This window comes from Cupressus sempervirens, chromosome 10, assembly GCF_028749045.1.
Source record: "Cupressus sempervirens isolate cs-2001-9-10 chromosome 10, ASM2874904v1, whole genome shotgun sequence".
In the NCBI taxonomy this organism is placed as follows: Eukaryota; Viridiplantae; Streptophyta; class Pinopsida; order Cupressales; family Cupressaceae; genus Cupressus; species Cupressus sempervirens.
This window is the reverse complement of record NC_143127.1, coordinates 494721434-494739761: the sequence shown is the minus strand read 5'-3', so window position 1 is coordinate 494739761 and position 18328 is coordinate 494721434. Positions and strand designations below refer to the sequence as shown.

The window sequence follows — 18328 nt, the reverse complement described above, 5'->3', positions numbered from 1 at the left end:
ATAGTAACTCGGCCTTATGAACTCAGCTTTTTGAAGCAGTTGCATAGATACGTCTGCAACGTCTCTTTCATATTGTGGAAACCAAAACTCTTGTGCAAATCATATATTTTATTCTGACTATAGCATTGTTATGATGGTAACTTTCCTTGGTTCAAGTATTCATTTTGGTAAATGCTTGATACCCAAATAGAATGTTTAGCTATAATATTGTTTTCACTCGATATTTCGAAAAAATGGAATCGAAGCAAGGTAAAGAAAGACTGATTTTCTGAATTCAATCATTATGCCAAATCACCATATATAGGAATAATCACATACCTCAACAAATGTAGTACAAGCCAAAGATACTTGTTGGGTAATGTTTGAATATTAATGAGCTCTTACATGACATGGTATATGTTGACCCAACCTTTTCAGATGTTCACAATATGTTTGTAGGTTTATCGCTTACATTTGATATCTTATTTGATATTACAGATTTGGTCCTCTTTTAATTTTGCTTGTCATGGCAAGTGGAAGCCAAGAAAAACTTGGTATGGATCCATAATCATTATGCCAATGGATATTATATTTAAACAATCAATTCTGAAATCTTAAAAAGAACATAATCATGTAATCATAGACTGTGAAATAATGGATGTATGTAATCTTCTTGAATAATTGACAAAGCTGTCTGCTCTAAGATTCCGAACACTTGAGACTCACCTGACTGTGTGGCCAAAGAAAAGGGTGGAGAGGTGAGAGAAAGGAATCTGCAATAACATGAAACAGTATCAGTTATGACATAACAATGTTTATCATTTTTTTTAAAGGGAAACATATAATAACTCATATGATCCTATTATTGTAATCTCCTACTGTCAAGTCAAGAGGTGTGGTCAGATACCAAGATGTTCAGTGGATGACAAGATGATCCCTGTCTATTCCGGGTAGGGAGGGCCTTTCTTGTTAGAGATTGTGTGGGGATAAAGTTAAGGTCCGAGGTTGGGTGGTTAAGCCCCTGACAATATTTCACCTCTCCCCAAGTTGTTGGACGTACAACAAATAAAGATAAGTTATACATTCAATTGGTTACCAGAAACAGGTATTTTACTTTTATGATGTATATGCAAGAGTAAGGTAAAGATTAATTGAGTTTTTTCATCATTACAGTTATTTTACATTTAGTTGCAAGAGAAAGATTTATCTAATGGAATGTTATATCAATCTTTCATTTATATGAATAATAAATATAAGCATATCTTCTAATCTTATGTTATTGCCACAAGGAAAGGAATGATAGGATGGTATCTGAAGCCCTAAGTGATACAATGGTATCTGGAGCCTTAATTGATTCAGTGGTATTTGAAGCCTGAATTGATACAGTGGTATCTAATGACCTAAATGATCTAGTGGTCACTGAAGCCCTAAGTGTTACAGTGGTATCTGAAGCCCTAAATGATCCAATGGTAATCGATGCCCTAATTGATATAGTGGTATGTGATGCCCTAATTTTATATAGTGGTATTTAATGGTATTTGTGGACTAATCTGGGTGATTGCAAAAACATCCCTACAATGATTTCTCGATTCCAATTCCTTGGTATGTGGATTTAAATTTCTATAGTAAATTCTTTGATGGTATTTTTAATTTCTTAGTTAAAATTTTTTGTTTAACTAATTTTAACTGTCAATCTCTTTCATATGAACAAAACTGATATAACTGTCTTTCTATGAAATTGAAGTAATAACTGTAGTTTTTTGAATATGTTAGTTGTTAATTAAGACTAGGGAAAACTGGTTGTTACACTTCCAAATATAGTTGAAGCTCACTGTTATAAAGACAATAACCTAAAACTCTAAACTAAAGAATATTACTTGCAATTTGAATTGTTTGTCTTTCTAGGGTGGTCCAAGCATAGCAAAAAAACCTAAAGGTGTTTCTTTAAGCAAGCCATAGTTTGAAAAATCTGCTGACTCTCCGCAGACTTGAACAGATTCGCGAGTCCTTCATTGGTCCAAGTAACTTGTCAAGAACTTGCGAATCAAGTTCAAGAGAGTTGGTGGATCGGAATTAGGAGGTTTTGTGGAAGACTCAGACATGTACTCGAGATTTTGTGATGTCCCTTTTATAGCTCACTGTGGTTGGTGGTTCAAATTAGCCTATCAGTGGCCCTCGTAGGCTAAGTTGGTTGGAGGGTCTCAATTGGAAGAGCCAGAGGCCAATTCCCACACCAGAGGTCACAAGTGTTCAAGATTTACATTTGTTTGGATCAATTTGGCAGACTTATTATTTATAGTTAGCATCTAATTCAAGAAAACCAGGGGTTCTATCTGTAGTGGGGCACCTTAACAACTTGTGGCAGTGCTGAGATTCAGTATCGACAACTGGAGCAATTATTCAAATATTTACTATTTATGGTAAGTCAATTACACTCAATTGCTATACTTGGAAGGGCACTTGGATGTCTGGCCTTGGCAGAATATATCCGGATTTGAATGTTGACCACTTGCTGATTCCATGATTATTGAATTATTAATTAAGTTCTACTTAATTAATAATAATATTAAAAGCTTATTATAAAGCAAGGTGTAGTGCATTAAATGCTTTTATTATAAAGTGACTTTAGCACCTAAGTTTTGGAGGGATTATAATTAAATATTATAATTTGAATTCAACAAAAGCAAATAACACAAAAGCTAAGTGTTTTTTCAAGTTAATGAAGAGTGTAATTGAAGACTTGTGATCAATTTCACTTTGAGAAATATAAAAGCCAATGTAAGGGAAAATTGATTCATTTTCGGGGCAAATGCTTTTGATAAATTGGGTGAAGAGAATTGAGCAAGGGTTTGAAGTTTTCTCATTTTTGAGAATTGGAAATTCTACTGAGTATTTATAGCACTTTGAATTAGTTAAATGTCCAATGAATTGTGCCAGGCATTGGTCTTATCCAGAGGCCAAGATTGATTTTATTGTCTGCAGAAATTGGTGTTTTGAAGCTCCATAATATTCCAGAACTGATTGCAAAGGGAAAAGGACTTCATTATTGCAGGCCACTGCTAATTAAGAGACTGCCGCATCAGCTGAGCATTTTAGAGGCCACAACATTCATAGGAAGAGTGGTGTCTGGGTTTATAGAGGCATGCCTAGTGAAGAGGCTACCTCAGTTTTGTGTTTGTATGTCTAGGTGTCAAGAATATACACATTCGCAATATACTGCATTTCATATTTGATGATCAGCAGTACATGCAATCAGTTCCAGGTTTTCATTGATTGCAAATTAAGTTATATTTCAATGCATTGCTTATCACTGTATAAAATTCAATTTCTTCAATTGACATAATAAGATGAGATATTTATGCAGATCTTGCACAATAATTTGAATTTCATGCATTGGTATAAACTTTGGAATTGCAAAATCTTTCGACTACAGACAAAGAAAACACATACACACTAAAATATCATAACTTAGGCATTGCATGCCAACTGTTTGATGAAATGTCAGAAGGTCAAAACTGAGCCTTCAGGGGTAGAATCACAAGGGGTTCTTACAGTGGTATTAGATTGATTTCCTGCCATCCTGTGGTGAAGCTTCTTACATTCAGAATAGAGGGTTAGTTGTGGATCATGGGTAAAACAAGGTCTACACTGGATCTCATGCAGACTTTTCAAATAATGATAAGAATTTATCAAGGCTTCTACAACATCCAGAGATTTTTGATGCCTTGTTTACAAAGAAAAAGAAGCAAACACCAGTACCGAGGAAATAATGGAAAGGGAGGTGGGTTTTGAGAAGAATGTTGACATTATTAGCACTCAAGAAGTTATCAATCACAATAAAATTTCTAATTTTTTCACAACAGTCCCTTGCTTGAGCATAATGATGGTGTTGATGTCATGGCAAGTACATAGCATGTTGTGAGTGTCCCCTTGACTATTGACATGCAAGATGGGAGCGTCAAACACAAAGATTTCTTGGAAGATACAAACTATGACAGTTCAGATTTTCATGACAGCAGTGAGTTATGTTTGCATCAGTATGAGATAACAGATATTTCACATGTGGATGCAATTTATAACGGAGATTTATGCAACAATGAGTCTGATTTTACATATCAGACCTTAGAGAATGGATTAGAAAATTCATTTATTGGCAATGAGTCCCAGGATTGTTTTAGGATGGGCATACAATTATTATGGAAGAAGTGTGCAAAGATACTGTCCAAACATCGGCTTCTACAATGTCTTCTGAACCATTGCATGAGATACATAGCAGTGGTACCTTTGATGATATTGTGTGCAAAGGCAATAGCAGACATGATGTTTCTTATCAAATAGTGAGTGGTGATGATTCAACTTCATATCAAAGTGTAGTTTTTTATTCAGAGAGCTTGTATGGGAGTCATGAATTTCAGAGACATCATCTGTTTGGGCAATTTAAGGTTAATGATAGAATGATTGCCACAATCATAGAGAACTTTGATATTGGTCATCAAATGTTGGCTACCTATGGTTGGAGTACTCCTATGTTAGTTGAGTATGGTGATAGCAGCCTTCCCTTATAGAGTTTCATACACTTCAAAAAGCCATTGAAATAATGAAACAAAATTATTTATAGTTATCGGCTGACAGAGACTATCTTCTTGAGTGGGATTGCACTTGCTATGATGCGCTAAGGGGAAGGAAGAGGAGGTAGATGAGATCGCCCATGAAGTTATAGTGACTATGGATTGTTTGGAGAGAGCATAGTTATCCCTTTTATGAGTCTCAATCATAGATTGAGGAGCTTTTTATGGATTTGAGGTTGGCACAATCTTCACTAGCTACAAATACTATACAGCCGTCCACTGTGGAAGTTGGTGATGCCCTTCTATCCATAGGTTATGGTTGTGAGTAGGTTGAGGATGTGACCACACTTATCATAGTTATAGGTGTAGTTGATACAGTTGGGATGACTGCATCTATTGAGAGCAACAAAGATCTACATGTTGCATCAAGTTCTATTGTTACATCCACTATAGGTGTTGTTGTGGATGTTTTAGATGACATTAGTTATATTTAGAACAATGACAGACAATGCTTGAATGAGGTGGATTTTACCATGATTTCTTTGGGAGGAGTACTCATCACTTCTTTTTTGATCCACACGTGGAGGATTTGGTGGTGCATCAGTGTGGAATGGCTCTGAAGCTATAACACCCTTTGCAGGATGGCTATTTGCCATCTGCTATAAATGGGATCAATAATTGTAAGTTGGATTACTTGCAGAGTCAACACATTCATCCTCTATCAATCTTGGATGGAGATAGTGGTGGTGTTACATATGCTTTTGGATCTTCTTATCTCCATATTAGGAATGGATGTGATTTTAGTGTGCCTTGGGACCCGAGTAATGTCAGGGTTAGCACTGTAGTTTGAGTGGGTCTAATTGATTGGCCTCACCACTTTGGGCACGGTAAAGTTGAGTTTAGCGTTGAGTAGCAAAAGTCTAAGGATGTTCTTGGTAGGCTTGTGTGCAAAGTTTGGGATCCTTCTAGTGCATTGTGATTTCAAAGAGAGCTCACTAAGGAGTTTACATGGGTCTATACTGTGAGGAGTGTTTTCAGGTATTATTTTGATCCTCTTGTGCATGACCCCTTTCTAGTGCATAGTTTAATTGTGCATGTGTTGGGCAATGTGTATGATAGTCACCTTATGTAGTCTTGGGATGCAAGCTTTGTCAGTTGTATAAGTTTCTTTCATATGAAATGCTCACTCTAACATCTATAGTTGAATTCATTTCAGTTTGGCAGGTTGGGTCAGTTAGATTGGTGATGATGTTATCATGGGCTAGTTGGTGATCATAGGGACATTACACAGTTCTACCATTGCAATCTAGGTACTTGGTGTTTCTTTTTTGTAAGGGGCAAACTATAATGTCCCCTTTTCAGCTCACCATGGTTGGTGCTTCAGATTAGCCTATTAGTGGCCCTCATAGGCTAAGTTGGTTAGGGAGTCTCAGTTGGCAGAGCTAGAGGCCAATTCCCACTCCAGAGGTCAGGGGTGTTCAAGGTTACTCTTTGTTTGGATTAGTTTGACACAATTACTATTTATAGGAAGTGTCTAATTCAAGAAAGTCAGGATTTCTATGTTTAGCAGGGAACCTAAACAACTTGGTGATAGTGTTGAGATTTAGTAACAATGATTGGAGTAGTTTTTCAGAGACTTGCTAGGCTTACCATTTATAGTAAGTCAATTATGCCCAATTGCTATTCTTGGCAACCCACTTGTATTTCCTGCCTTGGCATGATATATTTGGATTCACAGTTTACCACTTGGAGGGATTTAGTGAGCTAATTCCATGATTATTTGATTATTAATTAAGTTCTACTTAATTAATAATAATGTTAAAAGCTTATTATAATGCAATGCCCAATGCATTAAATGTTTTTATTATAAAGTGACTTTGGCACCTAAGTTTTTGGGGAAATATAATTATATATTATAATTCGGATTTAACAAAAGCTAAGTGCTTTTTCAAGTCATGTGATGAGTGTCACTGAAGACTTGTGATCAACTTGTCTTGAAGAAATATAAACACCAATGTAAGAGATATTGATAATTTGAGCGAAGAGAATTGAGCAAGGGTTTGAAGTTTTCAGACTTGGAGAATTGATAATTCTACTGATTTTCTACAGCACTTTTAACTGGTTAAATGTGCAATGAATTGTGCCAAGCGTTGTTCTTATCTAGAGGCCAAGACATAATTGGTGCTTTGAAGTTCTATATTATTCCACAACTGATTGCAAAGTGCAGAGGGCTTCATTATTACAGATTGCTGCTAATTAAGAGACCTGTGTTTCAGATTAAAGGCAGCGGCTGGGCATTTTAGAGGCCATGATATTCATAGGAAGGGTGGCATCTGGGTTTATAGAGGCACATCTATTGAAGAGGCTGCCTCAATTTTGTGTTTGCATGTCTAGGTGTCAATAATATATACAATCTTAGTGGGCTGCATTTCATATTTGATGATAAGCAGTAAATGGGATCAGTTCCAGGTTCTTTTATAGATTGTAAATTAAGTCATATTTCAATGCATTGTTTATCATTGTATAAAATTTAATTTCTTGAATTGAAATAAGATGAGATATTTGTGCGGAGCTTGCAAGTTAATTTGAATTTCATGCATTGGCATATGTTTTGAAATTGCAAAATCTTTCAAATATAAACAAAGCAAACACATACACTCAGAAATCAGAGCATTGGCATTGCATGCCAACCATTTGACAAAATATCAAAAGGTCAATACATCTTCAGAGGTAGAATTACATGGGGTTCTTACAGAGTCATTGAATAAGATTCTCAAAGTTTGATGAGAACACCCAGCCAAGGCACAAACACTAAAAAAGTCACTTTTTGTCACTTCTATGATTTTTTATTGCTCAAAACAGGTTTGTAGGGTTTGAAGAAGGTTAGGAAACATCAAAGCGGCAAAAGAGATCTAGGTAATATTGTAAACATTTATGAACTTTTGTTGTAGTTATACATTTCGAATTTTAAAATAATGAGTATGAATGATGAAATTTCAAATCTTGAGTGTTTGAAGATTATAGGACGCATAATTTTTCAACAATGGTTTTTTTATTGTCTAAATGCATCAATCTTTTTTTAGAAATACAGTTTTCTTCTTTTGTTTAGTCCTTTCTTGAGTTTTTTCTAACTCCAATTTTTTGGCTGCCAAGTCCAAGGTGAGTCTGAGTTTTCCAACTATTCAGCAAGCAATACAAACAAAATTTAAAATAAAAACCTAATCTTTTTTCTTGGGCAAGGGAAAAAGATTGATACACACTTCTACTCAAAATGAAAGGTGTTTATGCCTTTTGATTGAATGCAAACCCTATAGGGTAAAACAACTATTGAACTTACACTATTCAACTAAAGTCAAAGATTGGGCAGTGGATGTACACAAATAACTAGGATTGGTATAAACAACAATAAAGAATTAGTCAATTAGAGAGAGGACTAACAAAACTAAAAGACCAAATGCACTATGATCTACAATGCAAAGCTTGCAAATACAATAACATCACTTCTATTTACTTCATCTACACATACATTAGATTTTATGAACTAAACAATAATTGTATTTGAAGCTACAATCACTATAGTTCATAAATCAATAAAATGAGTTGTTTTGCAATTAAAAAGTGAATAAGCTGTTTTTAATTAAGAAGTTAGTTCTTGACAGTATTTGTCAATTGGTAGTTACTGGTAGTTAACCAATGTTGGCCTTGCTATATATTTCTTATTATACTTATAGCCGAGGATCACATGGGTGAGTTCTATCTATTGCACATGTGATGAATGAATGAAATGACATAACTTTCTAGAACATTGTTGCTACTAATTATTATATTGTTTTATTCTATTATTTTGTTTTCTGTCTATTAAGCATTCAAGGAGAATTACAGAGTAAACATTTGGTGTTGTGGTTGATTTGAACCTTGGCAAAGTATAACTCACAAATGGGAATCATGACAATGTAATTGAGCAACTTGTAGACGAACCTGTACAAGACAACGAGGAATAACAAGACTAACTTACACAGGACTTGGTAAATTTGTGGGACATCTCACTGAACATGCATTCAGAGGGAAGCTCTCAAGCCAGAGGTACCTTGACATGCCATCTTAACTTGATTGCCAACAAATAGGCTGTTCATTTGTTGCACAGACTGCCAAGGCATCTTGCATAGCAATATATCTTCGTATAAGATCTTTGGGTTGAGACTTGAGAGTGATCAGGAATAACAAAGGCAATAAATATTTCATAGCACAAAGAAGGGAATTGATAAAAAGAGGAAAGTGATAACAGCAGGAGACACACTCGTAAGAAGTAATCCCCAAGCAACCTAACAAAGACAAGGAACATGTTCCAAGAAGTCATGAAGAAACATAATGAGGTAGTGAGTAGTGCCCTTCAACTAAGATAATGAGGAAGGCGATTGTGAAGAATTATCAAAGATTTTGGAGGACTTCTAAGAAAAAATCCAAACCTGCCAAGAAACAAAAGTCGAAGTCAACCAAAGTATAAGGACCACCACACTTTTAAAATAATAAACTTAAAATATTTCATCAGAATACAAATAATCAAGTATTGATGTATTCCTCTGTTTAAATACATCAAATCAAAAACTTGAAATTACATCAAACAAATAGATCTAGTACATAAGCCATTAACTAGGCACAGATTAGCAAACATGTATCTTTACAATATACCACTGGGTTAAATACAATGAATACAGAATATAAAAAATATGAAGACCATTTTGACAGGAACTTGTGACATGTGTCTCCCTCAAGCACATCTTGGGCAAGAACATCACCAGAGAGCATCCTCACTCTACCACGAAGTAGTAACATTTGAAAGATGCCAACCATATATTTGGAACAATTGCTGATGTTTGTTTGACCAAAAAGACTATGTTAATAAGGTGGGGTAATTTTGTTTTGGTAGATTTAGCAAGTTTCTGATTGTTTTTTGTGTTTTGTGTTTTTGATTTCGCATTCCAAGGAAAATTAGTATATACTAAATGTTGCAGTTCTAAAGAGAAGAGTTGGTAATGCGTTGACAAGTAATGAAGTGCTTCAATAACAAATGTTAAGAGTGAAAATAGAGCAAAGATTTTAATCTTCGTTAACCTAGTTTGCCTAAACACCCTTCAGACTAGACTTGGGTTCGAACTAGTACCTGCTCAGGGTATAGTTTGCCCAGTGGTCTGGTCATGGTTCAAAAATCCGGTCCCCAATTCAAACTTTTTCCTCTGTTGTTTGAACCTGGGTGAGTTTGGCTTGCCTAGATCAATCCATGTTTAAACTTGGTCGAACTAGGCCCCACAAACGACCAAAAAGTGCATTTGCTTTTGGAAATTTTATAATGTTTTGACTTCCTTAACCCTAAAAAGCTCAAATACCGATTCGTGCCAGTAGGGCCTGGCTTCCACATCCAATGCGGACGGATGCGGGAAGCCTCCGGATGCCTGCGGGTGGCTTCCGGGCAGCATCCGCAGGGAATCCGGGAGCATCCGGACGCATCCGCGGGAGTTAGGCGGAAAATTAATAAAATAAAGTATATTTTAACTTAAAACTATGAAACAACATGTGACTAAAAGCATTTTTTAAAGCATTTTTTCACAATAAAACCCTAAAACGACCCTAGAAGACAACATAGAAGCATTCACAAGAGTCATTTTAGAGTTTTGTTTGCACCTACAGCCACTTCTTCATTGTGAAGCTAAGTTCAGCATTTTCGAAGAGGATCGATTGAAGAGGGAGAGATAGCTTTCTCAAAGAAGTTTAAACCATTCAAGGTAAGTGATCAATCCTTTTCTTGAGTATTTAGATGAATTTTTTTGAGTTTTGGATGATGTTTTGAAGTTCTTGAAGATTTTTTTAAAAAAAAATTTCAAATTTTTTTTTTTGAAAGATATGTAGAAGCAACTTTGGGTATCTATTTTAGTAGTTTTTCTCACTTCTTTCCATTGTATTCATGATCATTGATGTTCATCGTTGTTAGGAACTAATTAAAATTTATTTATTTTCTTATAAAATAGGTTGCAAAAAACTAGACAAGAATGGATACCGGTGGTAGTGCTAGTCAAAGTTCAGTGGGGGGCCAAGGAGGGGAAGGGACTGATAATTTTAAAATTGATGTAGGTTCTCCTTTGTGGAGACATACAACACGGATATCACAGGTTTCAGGAGGTGGCTCATACTATTGGAAGTGCAATTATTGTCAAAGTAACAAAGGAAAACTTTTCAATAGCTCATATTCTCGAGTGAAGCTTCATTTTATGGGCCCTGCTGGCAAAGGATTTGGAATGTGCAAAGGCAAAAATGGTACTGGGATGACTAGCGCGGAAATACTTTCATTTGTAAGAGAACAAGAAGCTGCTGATGCATTGATCAATAGATCAAAAAAAAGCTACTATCAAGGTCCTTCCTCAACGAGCAAGCCAAAGACACCCACTGAACCAATGGCATCCTCCCAACACCCATTCTTGCAGGTACCTGTGCCAGAAGAGGATGAGGAAGAAGTGGAAATTTCAACTCGTAAAAGAGGCCCATTGGACATCGCATTTAAAATGGGGGCAAGAGACCGCGCTGATGAAGCTATTGCACGTTGCCTCTACGCGAATGGGCTTTCTTTCAACTTGGTGAGATCACCATATTGGAAGGAAATGGTGGCAGCAATCAAAGAATCACCAGCTAACTACACAAGCCTGGGCTATGAAAAGGTGCATACAACTTTATTGCAACAAGAGAGGGCACATATAGAGAGAGACCTTCAACCAATCAAAAAATCTTGGAAAACTTCGGGTCTAACTATTGTGTCAGATGGTTGGAAGGATACAAGAAACCGGCCACTGATTAATGTGATTGCAATTTCCCCCAAAGGGGCAATGTTTTTGAAGGCCATTGATTGTGAAGGGCAAGTGAAGGATTCGGAATTCATTTATAGAATTCTCATTGAGGCCATTGAGATGGTGGGTAGTGAGAATGTGGTACAGGTGGTCACTGACAATGCCAAAAATTGTAGGGGTGCGGGTGCTTTAGTTGAGAGTCGGTATGACCATATTTTTTGGACTCCATGCACTGTTCACTCCCTTAACTTGATCATGCAGAGGATTGGCACTGAACTAGATTGGGTGAAGAAAATATATGAAGAGGGGGAGGAAAATTGTAGGGGTGCGGGTGCTTTAGTTGAGAGTCAGTATGACCATATTTTTTGGACTCCATGCACTGTTCACTCCCTTAACTTGATCATGTAGAGGATTGGCACTGAAGTAGATTGGGTGAAGAAAATATATGAAGAGGGCACATATAGAGAGAGACCTTCAACCAATCAAAAAATCTTGGAAAACTTCGGGTCTAACTATTGTGTCAGATGGTTGGAAGGATACAAGAAACCGGCCACTAATTAATGTGATTGCAATTTCCCCCAAAGGGGCAATGTTTTTGAAGGCCATTGATTGTGAAGGGCAAGTGAAGGATTCGGAATTCATTTCTAGAATTCTCATTGAGGCCATTGAGATGGTGGGTAGTGAGAATGTGGTACAGGTGGTCACTAACAATGCCAAAAATTGTAGGGGTGCGGGTGCTTTAGTTGAGAGTCGGTATGACCATATTTTTTGGACTCCATGCACTGTTCACTCCCTTAACTTGATCATGCAATCAGATATGGCATAGTGGGGTCTTTCAAAAGAAACATGCAATCAGAAGAGTCTGTCCAGTCAGAAATGAATGCTAGGTGTCTCAAGAGTGATGATAGACATATATATGAGTTTAAAATTTTAATGGCAAGAGATGATTAAATCGAAGATGTTTTGCATCAGGAGAAGAGTTCTCATCTATGGTAGGAAATAGTGAGACATCAAACTTTCAAACTCACCTTCTGGCTACTCCATGGCGAGCAAAGAGGCATGTAGGAAGAGAGATATTGCCAAAGGTATTATATATGCCTGAGCGATGAATTGTACACGGCATGAGCCTCTTGCATATACTTAAAATGTTTTTGCTGAAGAGTTTGGTATTCCACGCATTTTTGGGTTGTCTCTCATCTACGATGATGGAGAATTGAGTGGCTTTGTCTTGTAGAACCGCCAGAGCCAGGGACGTTTTTAATCATAGATATCTAATGTCTTGCCGTATTTGTTGCAGGTCTGAAGATGGACGCCGGAATTGATAGGATGCACCCTACTCCATGGAGAAAAAGGCTCAGGTCATGCAGGTCGCCAGGCATACACCCAAATAGGTGGACGTAGAGGCAAGGAGTTTATAAGGGAGGCACATTGTGGAAGTTTTTGCAGCAGCTTCCCAACTTCTATAATGTTCAGGAATGAATTGTTCAGGAGCCAAAGATAAAATATTGTGCCAAAAACATGACCTCCGCGAGAGTCCCCATACTTTATGAAAAAATCAATGGTTTGATTATTTATGTTTTAGTTTGTTATATTAATCATAATGTTATGGGATTATCGGGCAGTTGCATTATGAACGGGTGCGATTTTTTAAGAGGGAACTGATACCCCTTTGCCTTTTATAAATAGGAGATGTAAAATAGCAAGAGGGACAATTTCCATATTGATATATACTCTTTAATTTTTATAATGCACCCATGATGTATTATATTTTCCGATTGGTAAATAAATGAAGTTTTGAACTAAGCCTGTGGATTCTGGATTACCGAGCAAATTTGTATGCGATTCTGGAATTGAAATGCATTGGGTGGATCATCCCTAAGAAGTGTCTCTAATGCAATTTGTTTTTGGTATAATCTGTAAGCGTATTTATTTTTATTTTGCATTAAAGTTTTAAGTTATTATTACGTTGTGTCCTTTATAAGTGTTTTTTATTAATTTCTATAAATATTTTAATATTCAGATAAGTAGAGTGGGTCATTATTGCATTTTAAATCTGATAAACATATATATTGTGAAATATTTAATTGTTTCCGTATGTATGTCTAGTTTGTCTCCTTAGGAGTTATAGTGCATTCTAGACTAGTTTAAAATTGCATTTAAATAATTGATCCATCGCATCTGAATTGTTAAAATTGTTTATAGTTTAAATATATTGAACTTTATAAAGTTGTACGTTTCAACTTATAATATTGACTTTGATTGCCCATTTAATTAAGCACCGGTCTTTTACTCTTGATTCATAATCCATATGCTGGCAACTGTGTCATTTCTTTCCTTTGAAGAAATAATATATTCATTTGTTGCAACCATCTATGATAAGCATTTTTATTTAAAACATTCCTATATTCTTTTATTATTCTTAATTTGTAATTCACACATTTGAAGTTTTCTATAATTCTTGCCATTAGGAAAACTTTCATTGTATTTGTGTTCTAGCCAATCTGCTTTAAGCATCTTGGATTTAAGGTTGTTGTCTAGGATCAGGTACATCCGTCTTGGTTTTGTAGAGCCGGAAGCGTAGGGGATTTGGATCACATCGATCAATCCCGTAAAGTTGGCCTTAACCGGTTGGATATCCTAGCATCGAGCAAGCAATGCTTGTAGGATTTCAATTTGTGGTTTTGGGAACCAAAACCTTGGAAGAGGAGTCAATAAATGTCTTGGAAAAAAATTGCACCTGTGCTAAATTCAATAGTATTAAAATATATTCAAGAGCACGAGGAAGAAGAAGAGAGAGAGAAGAACATAAGCAAAATAACATTGATGGTAGTATGAATAAAACTAGAAAAAAGTAAAGGGAATGAAATCTGCCACAAATGATGTGATAGAAGATCACCCCTTCTATAGTATCTCAACTTTCCCTAATCCTCAAAATGAAGCATTCATTACAAAAGAAAGGGACCACAAGAAATTGCAGTTCAAAATCAGAGTGCGGAAATTGCTAACATTGATGTGGCAAAATGCTTGTTTGCAAATGGGTTGTCTTTTAATCTTGTTTTCTTCCATATTTCAAGAGGATGTTGAGAAGTGCTAATGAAGCTATTGCGCGGTATTCAGGTCCTAGTTTTGAGAGAGTATGAACCACCTTGTTGGATCAAGAGGTTAAGTTGATTGATGAGCAGTTGCAGTCCATAAAGGATTCATGGATTGAGACAAGGGTAACAATTGTTTCAGAAGGGTGGAAAGATGCTAGAAATTGCCCTTTGATCTATGTTTTGGCGGTGTCCCCTAAAGGGGCAATGTTTTTTAAATCAGTGGATTGTGAGGGGCAAGTAAAGATGGGTTGTTTATTGCTACTATTCTCATCTCTACCATTGAAGAAGTGGGTGCTAGAAATTTTATCCAAGTTGTAATAAAAAATGCAAAGAATTGTACAGCTGCTGGTTTGTTAGTTGAAGAGAGATATGATCATTCTTTTTGGACACATCATGTGACTCATTCACTCAATCTTATGCTACAAAAGATTGGAAAAAGTATTGAGTGGATCAAGGAGATGTATGCAGAAGCTAAGGACATCCAGATGTCATCAAAAACCACCACATGACTCAAGGGATATTCAAAATGTTTTCATGTTTGGAGTTACTAAAGGTAAGTGAACTTGAACTCAAGTTAGTAGTTTAATTTAAAAAATATATAATCTCACAATTTCTAATTCTTTGATTGTGTAATATTTATTCTTTTTTGATGTATCTAATAGTTGTAAATTTTTTGCTCTATTTTATGTTACAAGTTGTTGAGACACATTTTGCATCAAATGTGATCATCTTGAGACGACTTATGCAAGTGAAAGAGGCACTTTCCAATATGATAATCAGCAACAATTGGACTATATGGAGGCAAAGCAACAGTGAGAGGCATCCAAAATAAAGCTTAGGATATTGGATGACTTATGGTGGGAATGTGTGGAATATCTCATCAAGTTCACCGAGCCCATTATGATCATGCTTAGGTATGTTGAGATGGATAGGCCTTGTCTTCGAGAGATCTATGATGGCATAGACTCAATGCTTGAGAAGATCAAGAAAATTTTGTCAATGAAAAAGAGCAAGATCCTCAAGAGATCTTCCTCAACCAATTGCCAAGCTTATATTGCCACAAAATTATCCATTGTATTACATTGTGGCATTGGAATTATAGTTATATATACACATTTTCCTTTTCATTATAAATTCATTGTGCATTTGTACATCGCATTGTGCTACTACATTATAATTCATTAGTGCATTGCCATTTTCATAGCATTTGGAATTACTAGCTATGTTACCCCAAGTTTTTGGGACGAGGAGACGAGGGGACGGGGAAGCAGGTTTTCCTAACAATTTTTTCCCCTTGAAGTAGCGGATGATTGGGGATGGCAGTGGGAATAGTTATATAAAAAATAAGAAAAATTTAATAATATGTAAAGAAATTTTAAATAGTCATATAAAAACATGGATAAAGCATGCTTATAAATTATAGAACCTTAACATTTAATGTTTGTGTTAAATAATTTAAATTTAGAGTTATTATGAGAGTGGAGATCAATCAAATAATCAAAACTGAAACATTAATTTCATGGGACAGCCAAGGGAAAGAAGTTATCAAATTTTGAGGATGTCCAAGAAATGGGGATGGGTCAAATTTTGCCAAAAATGCGTCCCTGGCTAATACTGATGACCAATCATATATATTAATCCTTATCACTGTAATTCATTGTGTTGCATTCATATCCATTGCATTAAGTAGGTAATTGAGAATAAATTTACTAATTCCCATAGTATCCTAATAATCATAAATAGGGGACATTACAATGTTTGTTTCTTGTTTTTGTAAATCATTTTCAGTTTTGTATAGGCTTTTGTCTTTGAAGTTTGAGTGTATTGTTTTCAAAACAATATAAATTCTTCCCCAAAATGATGCAAATACTCCACAAAGCAAGAGCTTCAAAATGCATGTTCTTCCCTACTTGCAATCAGATTTAAAAAACCCAATTGTGAGTCTACTGCGCCAAGAAAAAGCAAAGTTCTTCCACTACTTGCAGTCGGACTTAAAAAACTCGACTGCAAGTGTTTCCCAAGCATAAATGAAGATTCTTTCCTACTCATAGTCAGAGTTTAAAAACTTGAATGCAAGTAAAATACCTTCCCAAATGTACTTGTAATTGGATTTCAAAACCCCAATTAGAAGTAGAAGAGACTCTCCCTGGATATAGTCGTTGCTATTCTATCATTTGGACAACAGGTGTATATGTTCTATCTACTTGCATTGCCCACCAAAAATACCCAAAATTCCTCATTAGTCCTATTTTCCAAAACGATACAAAGCAGGAACAACCACATGATAGAGCCTACAATGAGGTGAAAAAGTGTAAAAATGATTGAGAGTATAGAATGCTATCAAGACTAATCCCATGCAGGGTAGAGAACCAATAAAAGGGATTCTGAGTTTTTTTCCATTCATGGACGAGAACAAAAAATCAGTGATTTATTGATGCCACCAGATGTAGAGGTCAAAGTGTTATTTTTTGCAAATGTTCCAACTCATGTCTAAATTTGAAGATTTCGAATACTTGGCAATCTAGTGACAAGAAGACCTCTTTGATAGAGGATGATAAAATAGGAGTCGTGTCTTGTCAAACACTTTTTACTTTCATCACACACTTTGCAATTTTGTTATTGACAAATTACATATAATTGGAAAATAAGTTGTAATTGCGAGTGACCTTTTCACCTGCATGTAATCAAATTGCAGGTCAAGTACATTAGGACTTTTAATTTTAATAAGTCAAAAACAAGGAATTAGTCAAAGTTGTTAGGGTCCCCCCACCCTTTTCTCCCGACTCCACACCTATATAAAGCAAGGACTTGATTTGAAAAGTATCTTTTGTACTACAAGTAGACGATGCAGAAATTGTTTGTGAAAGTGAATAATAAAGAATAGGTTTTCGCAAACTATGTGTTTTCAGGCTTGTGAGTGACTTATGTTTTCTTCTGTTTCATAGGTTATTCAATCTTTGATTCACTTGCTTACTTTCATAACCTTTTGAGCATTTGATTTGTGTCTTTTGGAGACCTTTTGCTACAAAAGAAATAGGTTAATATTGTTTAGAGTTGCTTTAGATACTTAAGGCTGAAAGACTTTGCACTTTAGTTTCAAATACTCTTCATAGAACTTAGATAGTGTCTGGTAAAAGACTTTGAGCTTTATCGTGTATTCAAGGTGTTAATTTGTCATTCATGATAAGTGTAAATGACTTTGGGTTTTTGCAACTGTTCCACTCTAGAAAGAAGATTGGTATCTTCTATGTTGTTCTTATGCTATGTTACCAGGTTCAGACCCTACTGCCTGGATTCGGGTCTAGGTTCGCACAGTTCCAGATTCGTGCCTAAGTTCATGACAGGTCCAGGCAGGGTCCGGATTTGGGACTATGGGTCTGTCCCGGACCGCTCTGAGAGTAAAAAGGAGCAAAATATCCATTTGTTTTGTTTTTTAGTCCGAGGTACTTATAACAGAAGTAAGAAATGATTGTAGCAGCATTTTGAATACGTCAGATTAATTTCTGAACATTATCAGATATTGGCTGCCACATGTTTATGGCGATTCTATGTGAAGTGACAGTATACAGATAGCTACAGTGGTCATATTTTGATTTCTGAGTGACCACATATTTGTAAAATTACGTGATTGGAAGTATTTAGTTTTTAACAAATTTCTTGTAAACTTCCAATGCTATAAAATACAATACTTTTGATTTAAAATCTGTGAGTTGTCCTATTTGTGAAATTCTTATGGTTGGTGCGTCAAGGATGCTAGGTTGCTTCTCAGGTTCTAGAAAATAATTTGCATGCTATGTTAGGTCATTCTATGAAATGACTTAGTTTTGCAATCATGCACGTTTTTTTTTTTTTT

General features: G+C 35.8%; 1 protein-coding gene across 7 annotated transcripts in view; it reads right to left on the bottom strand.

Moving 5' to 3' along the window:
- Nucleotides 1-18328, bottom strand: part of LOC149534828 (P-loop containing nucleoside triphosphate hydrolases superfamily protein) — a 167851-nt gene that overhangs the window by 18702 nt on the left and 130821 nt on the right. For 3 of the 7 annotated variants that reach the window (XR_016356738.1, XR_016356739.1, XR_016356737.1), the window contains exon 10: nt 706-752. The exons of the other annotated variants lie outside the window; for them this stretch is intronic. The gene's annotated coding sequence lies outside the window, so the exon portion shown is untranslated. The remainder of the gene's footprint in view (nt 1-705; nt 753-18328) is intronic. 7 annotated transcript variants of the gene reach the window in all.